The sequence below is a fragment of the Balaenoptera physalus genome (genome assembly GCF_965194825.1).
Source record: "Balaenoptera physalus genome assembly, chromosome: 14".
In the NCBI taxonomy this organism is placed as follows: domain Eukaryota; kingdom Metazoa; phylum Chordata; class Mammalia; order Artiodactyla; family Balaenopteridae; genus Balaenoptera; species Balaenoptera physalus.
Window position 1 is genome coordinate 61,722,650 of NC_138893.1, and position 6,676 is coordinate 61,729,325.

Genomic DNA, 6,676 nt, shown 5'->3' on the forward strand with positions numbered 1-6,676 from the left:
TAATTCTATTTTTAGTTTTTTAAGGAACCTCCATATTGTTCTCCATAGTGGCTGTATCAATTTACATTCCCACCAACAGTGCAAGAGGGTTCCCTTTTCTCCACACCCTCTCCAGCATTTGTTGTTTGTACATTTTCTGATGATGCCCATTCTAACTGGTGTGAGGTGATACCTCATTGTAGTTTTGATTTGCATTTCACTAATAATTAGTGACGTTAGCAGCTTTTCATGTGCTTCTTGGCCATCTGTATGTCTTCTTTGGAGAAATGTCTATTTAGGTCTTCTGCCCATTTTTGGATTGGGTTGTTTGTTTCTTTATTATTGAGCTGCATGAGCTGTTTATATATTTTGGAGATTAATCCTTTGTCTGTTGATTCGCTTGCAAATATTCTCTCCCATTCTGAGGGTTGCCTTTTCATCTTGTTTGTAGTTTCCTTTGCTGTGCAAAAGCTTTGAAGTTTCATTAGGTCCCATTTGTTTATTTTTGTTTTTACTTCCATTACTTTAGGAGGTGGGTCAAAAAAGATCTTGCTGTGATTTATGTCCAAGAGTGTTCTTCCTATGTTTTCCTCTAAGAGTTTTATAGTGTCCAGTCTTACATTTAGGTCTCGAATCCACTTTGAGTTTATTTTTGTGTATGGTGTTAGGGAGTGTTCTAATTTCATTCTTTTACATGTAGCTGTCCAGTTTTCCCAGCACCACTTATTGAAGAGACTGTCTTTTTTCCATTGTATATCCTTGCCTAATTTGTCATAGATTAGTTGACCATAGGTGCGGGGTTTATCACTGGGCTTTCTTTCTTGTTCCATTGATCTATATTTCTGTTTTTGTGCCAGTACCATATTGTCTTGATTACTGTAGCTTTGTAGTATAGTCTGAAGTCAGGGAGTCTGATTCCTCCAGCTCCGTTTTTTTCCCTCAAGACTGCTTTGGCTATTCGGAGTCTTTTGTGTCTCCATACAAATTTGAAGATTTTTTGTTCTAGTTCCATAAAAAATGCCATTGGTAATTTGATAGGGATTGTATTGAATCTGTAGATTGCTTTGGGTAGTATAGTCATTTTCACAATATTGATTCTTCCAATCCAAGAACGTGGTACATCTCTCCATCTGTTGGTATCATCTTTAATTTCTTTCATCAGTGTCTTATGGTTTTCTGCATACAGGTCTTTTGTCTCCCTAGGTAGGTTTATTCCTATGTATTTTATTCTTTTTGTTGCAATGGTAAATGGAGTTTTCCTTAATTTCTCTTTCAGATTTTTCATCATTAGTGTATAGGGATGCAAGAGATTTCTGCATTAATTTTGTATCCTGCAAGTTTACCAAATTCATTGATAAGCTCTAGCAGTTCTCTGGTGGCATCTTTAGGATTCTCTATGTATAGTATCATGTCATCTGCAAACAGTGACAGTTTTACTTCTTCTTTTCCTATTTGTATTCCTTTTATTTCTTTTTCTTCTCTGATTGCCATGGCTAGGACTTCCAAAACTATGTTGAATAATAGTGGTGAGAGTGGACATCCTTGTCTTGTTCCTGATCTTAGAGGAAATGCTTTCAGTTTTTCACCATTGAGAATGATGTTTGCTGTGGGTTTGTCGTATATGGCCTTTATTATGTTGAGATAGGTTCCCTCTATGCCCACTTTCTGGAGAGTTTTTTATCATAAGTGGGTGTGGAATTTTGTCAAAAGCTTTTTCTGCATCTATTGAGATGATCATATGGTTTTTCTTCTTCAATTTGTTAATATGGTGTATCACATTGATTGATTTGCGTATATTGAAGAATCCTTGCATCCCTGGGATAAATCCCACTCGATCATGGTGTATGATCCTTTTAATGTGTTGTTGGATTCTGTTTGCTAGTATTTTGTTGAGGATTTTTGCATCTATGTTCTTCAGTGATATTGGTCTGTAATTTTCTTTTTTTGTAGTATCTTTCTCTGGTTTTGGTATCAGGGTGATGGTGGCCTCATAGAATGACTTTGCGAGTGTTCCTTCCTCTGCAATTTTTTGGAAGAGTTTGAGAAGGATGGGTGTTAGCTCTTCTCTAAATGTTTGATAGAATTCACTTGTGAAGCCATCTGGTCCTGGACTTTTGCTTGTTGGAAGATTTTCAATCACAGTTTCAATTTCATTACTTGTGACTGGTCTGTTCATATTTTCTATTTCTTCCTGGTTCAGTCTTGGAAGGTTATACCTTTCTAAGAATTTGTCCATTTCTTCCAGGTTGTCCATTTTATTGGCATAGAGTTGCTTGTAGTAGTCTCTTAGGATGCTTTGTATTTCTGAGGTGTCTATTGTAACTTCTCCTTTTCATTTCTAATTTTATTGATTTGAGTCCTCTCCCTCTTTTTCTTGATGAGTCTAGCTAATGGTTTATCAATTTTGTTTATCTTCTCAAAGAACCAGCTTTTAGTTTTATTGATCTTTGCTATTGTTTTCCTTGTTTCTATTTCATTTATTTCTGCTCTTTTCTTTATGATTTCTTTCCTTCTGCTAACTTTGGGTTTTGTTTGTTCTTCTTTCTCCAGTTCCTTTAGGTTTAAGGTTAGATTGTTTATTTGAGATTTTTCTTGTTTCTTGAGGTAGACTTGTATAGCTATAAACTTCCCTCTTAGAACTGATTTTGCTGCATCCCATAGGTTTTAGATCATCGTGTTTTCATTGTTGTTTTTCTCTAGGTATTTTTCTTTTCCTCTTTGATTTCTTCAGTGATCTCTTGGTTATTTAGTAATGTATTGTTTAGCCTCCATGTGTTTGTGTTTTTTACATTTTTTTCCCTGTAATTGATTTCTAATCTCATAGCGTTGTGGTCATAAAAGGTGCTTGATATGATTTCCATTTTCTTAAATTTACTGAGGCTTGAATTGTGACCCAAGATGTGATCTATCCTGGAGAATGTTCAGTGTGCACTTGAGAAGAAAGTGTAATCTGCTGTTTTCAGAGGGAATGTCCTACAAATATCAATTAAATCTATCTGGTCTATTGTGTCATTTAAAGCTTCTGTTTCCTTATTAATTTTCATTTTGGATGATCTGTCCATTGGTGTAAGTGAGGTGTTAAATTCCCCTACTATTATTGTGTTACTGTCGATTTCCTCTTTTAGAGCTGTTAGCAGTTGCCTTATGTATTGAGGTGCTCCTATGTTGGGTGCATATATATTTATAATTGTTATATCCTCTTCTTGGATTGATCCCTTGATCATTATGTAGTGTCCTTCCTTGTCTCTTGTAACATTCTTTATTTTAAAATCTATTTTATCTGATATGAGTATTGCTACTCCAGCTTTCTTTTGATTTCCATTTGCATGGAATATCTTTTTCCATCCCCTCACTTTCAGTCTTTATGTGTCCCCAGGTCTGAAGTGGGTCTCTTGTAGACAGCATATATATGGGTCTTGTTTTTGTATCCATTCAGCAAGCCTGTGTCTTTTGGTTGGAGCATTTAATCCATTCACGTTTAAGGTAATTATCAATATGTATGTTCCTATGACCATTTTCTTAATTGTTTTGAGTTTGTTTTTGTAGGTCCTTTTCTTCTCTTGTGTTTCCCAGTTAGAGAAGTTCCTTTAGCATTTGTTGTAGACCTGGTTTGGTGGTGCTGAATTCTCTTAGCTTTTGCTTGTCTGTAAAACTTTTGATTTCTCCATCGAATCTGAATGAGATCCTTGCCAGGTAGAGTAATCTTGGTTGTAGGTTCTTCCCTTTCATCACTTTAAGTATACCATGCCACTCCCTTCTGGCTTGTAGAGTTTCTGCTGAGAAATCAGCTGTTAACCTTATGGGAGTTCCCTTGTATGTTATTTGTCATTTTTCCCTTGCTGCTTTCAATAATTTTTCTTTGTCTTTAATTTTTGCCAATTTGATTACTGTGTGTCTCGGTGTGTTTCTCCTTGGGTGTATCCTGTATGGGACTTGCTGCGCTTCCTGGACTTGGGTGGCTATTTCCTTTTCCATGTTAGGGAAGTTTTTGACTGTAATCTCTTCAAATATTTTCTGTGGTCCTTTCTCTCTCTCTTCTCCTTCTGGGACCCCTACAATGTGAATGTTGTTGCATTTAATGTTGTCCCAGAGGTCTCTTAGGCTGTCCTCATTTCTTTTCATTCTTTTTTCTTTAGTCTGTTCTGCAGCAGTGAATTACACCATTCTTTCTTCCAGGTCAGTTATGCGTTCTTCTGCCTCAGTTTTTCTGCTATTGATTCCTTGTAGTGTAGTTTTCATTTCAGTTATTGTATTGTTCATCTCTGTTTGTTTGTTCTTTAATTCTTCTAGGTCTTTGTTAAACATTTCTTGCATCTTCTCCATCTTTGCCTCCATTCTTTTTCTGAGGTCCTGGATCATCTTCACTATCATGATTCTGAATTCTTTTTCTGGAAAGTTGCGTATCTCCACTTCATTTAGTTGTTTTTCTGGGGTTTTATCTTTTTCCTTCATCTGCTACATAGCTCTCTTCCTTTTCATCTTGTCTATCTTTCTGTGAATGTGGTTTTTGTTTCACAGGCTGCAGGATTGTACTTCTTGCTTCTGCTGTCTGCCCTCTGTTTGATGAGGCTATCTAAGAGGCTTGTGTAAGTTTCCTGGTGGGAGGGATGGGTGGTGGGTAGAGCTGACTGTTGCTCTGGTGGGCAGAGCTCAGTAAAACTTTAATCCACTTGACTGTTGATGGGTGGGGCTGGGTTCCCTCCCTGTTGGTTGTTTGGCCTGAGGCAACCCAGCACTGGAACCTACCTGGGCTCTTTGTTGGGGCTAATGACAGACTCTGTGAGGGCTCACGCCAAGGAGTACTTCCCAGAACTTCTGCTGCCAGTGTCCTTGTCCTCATGGTGAGCCACATCCACCCCTGCCTCTGCAGGAGGCTCTCCAACACTAGCAAGTAGGTCTGGTTCAGTCTCCCCTGGGGTCACTGCTCCTTCCCCTGGGTCCCAATGCGCACACTATTTTGTGTGCGCCCTCCAAGAGTGGGGTCTCTGTTTCCCCCAGTCCTGTCGAAGTCCTGCAGTCAAATCCCACTAGGCTTCAAAGTCTGATTCTCTAGTAATTCCTCCTCCCATTGCCAGACCCCCAGGTTGGGAAGCCTGATGTGGGGCTCAGAACCTTTACTCCAGTGGGTGGACTTCTGTGGTATAAGTGTTCTCCAGTCTGTGAATCACCCACCCAGCAGTTATGGGAGTTGATTTTACTGTGATTGTGCCCCTCCTACCGTCTCATCGTGGCTTCTCCTTTGTCTTTGGATGTGGGGTATCTTTTCTTGGTGAGTTCCAGTGTCTTCCTGTCAATGATTGTCCAGCAGCTAGTTGTGATTCTGGTGTTCTTACAAGAGGGAGTGAGAGCATGTCCTTCTATTCTGCCATCTTGGTTCCTCCCTGTTGGGGGGGGGGGCGGTGCATGGGTTTGATCCCTTTCCGGGAAGTTCCACATGCTGCGTGGTGCAGCGAAACAAATGAACAGAAAACAAACAAAGAAACCAAAAACCAAAAAAAAAAGAAAAAAACACCCTAAACTGGGTGGCTTAAACAATAAACATTTATTTCTCACAGTTCTGGAATCTGGGAAGTCCAAGATCAAGGTACCAGCAGATTGAATGTCTGGTAGGGACAAGCTTCCTCATTCATAGACAACTATCTTTTCTGTGTGTTCTCCATGGCAAAAATGATAAGAGAGCTCTCTGGCGTCTCTTTTGAGGGCACTAATCCCATTTTGAGAGCTTGACCCTCATGATCTAATCACCTCCCAAAGGCTCCACCTCCTAATATCATCACATTGTGGGTTAGAACTTCAACATATGAATTTTGGGAGGACACAAACATTCAGTCCATAACAATTACTAAAGGATTTATCAATAATTTCTCTATCTTTAGCTATGATATAGGGAGAGAATTATGTCCAATTTACTAGGAATACAAAACAAGTAGGAGAGTATGGTATAAGTTTTCTACTCTGCTCACTAAGGATCTGCCACAGCAAATCATTTGTGGAAGAAGGAAAGTTATAAAATTATCTTTCTCTCTCTCTTTTTTAAGGAAACTGGGGAAAATCCTTAGCCCAGTGCAGCTAGGAGGATGGGTTTCTGTTCACAGATTTTATGGTCTGGTATTCTCTTCCGTTGTTCTTGTTTTTTGATTATGCCTGTGTTCTAGGCTATTGTCTGCTGGGACATTCATTTCCCAATTGCAGGAAGTTCTCTATCCCTACCAATTCAAAGCTCATCCCCTCCACAGTGTTTTCTCTTTCGTGATGTATGCTCTGTGAAATGCCTGCTGCTGATTCTTCATTACCCCGGAATAGGCTTTGCTTTCCTTTCTCCTTGTTCTCTTCAAGTACTCCCCCTACTGCTCAGTGCTATCTATCTACCGTAAGTCCCCTACATACGAATGAGTTCTGTTCCAAGAGCGCGTTCCTAAGTCCAATTTGTTCGTGACTCCAATACAGTTAACCTAGGTACCCAACCAACACAATCGGCTATATAGTACTGTACTATAATAGTTTATAATACATTCATATCTTTGAAAGTTTGCAACTTGAAGGTTCTTATGTAGGGGACTTACTGTGCCTTCTTCTGGGGTTCCTTGTCATGAAGGGGTTAATCCTCCTTGTGTTTGGGATAGGAATTCAGAGTGACTTCCAGACTGGAAGTGGGATTTTTAAAAAAATGTTCTCTGCTATGCAGAGGAGATCATGG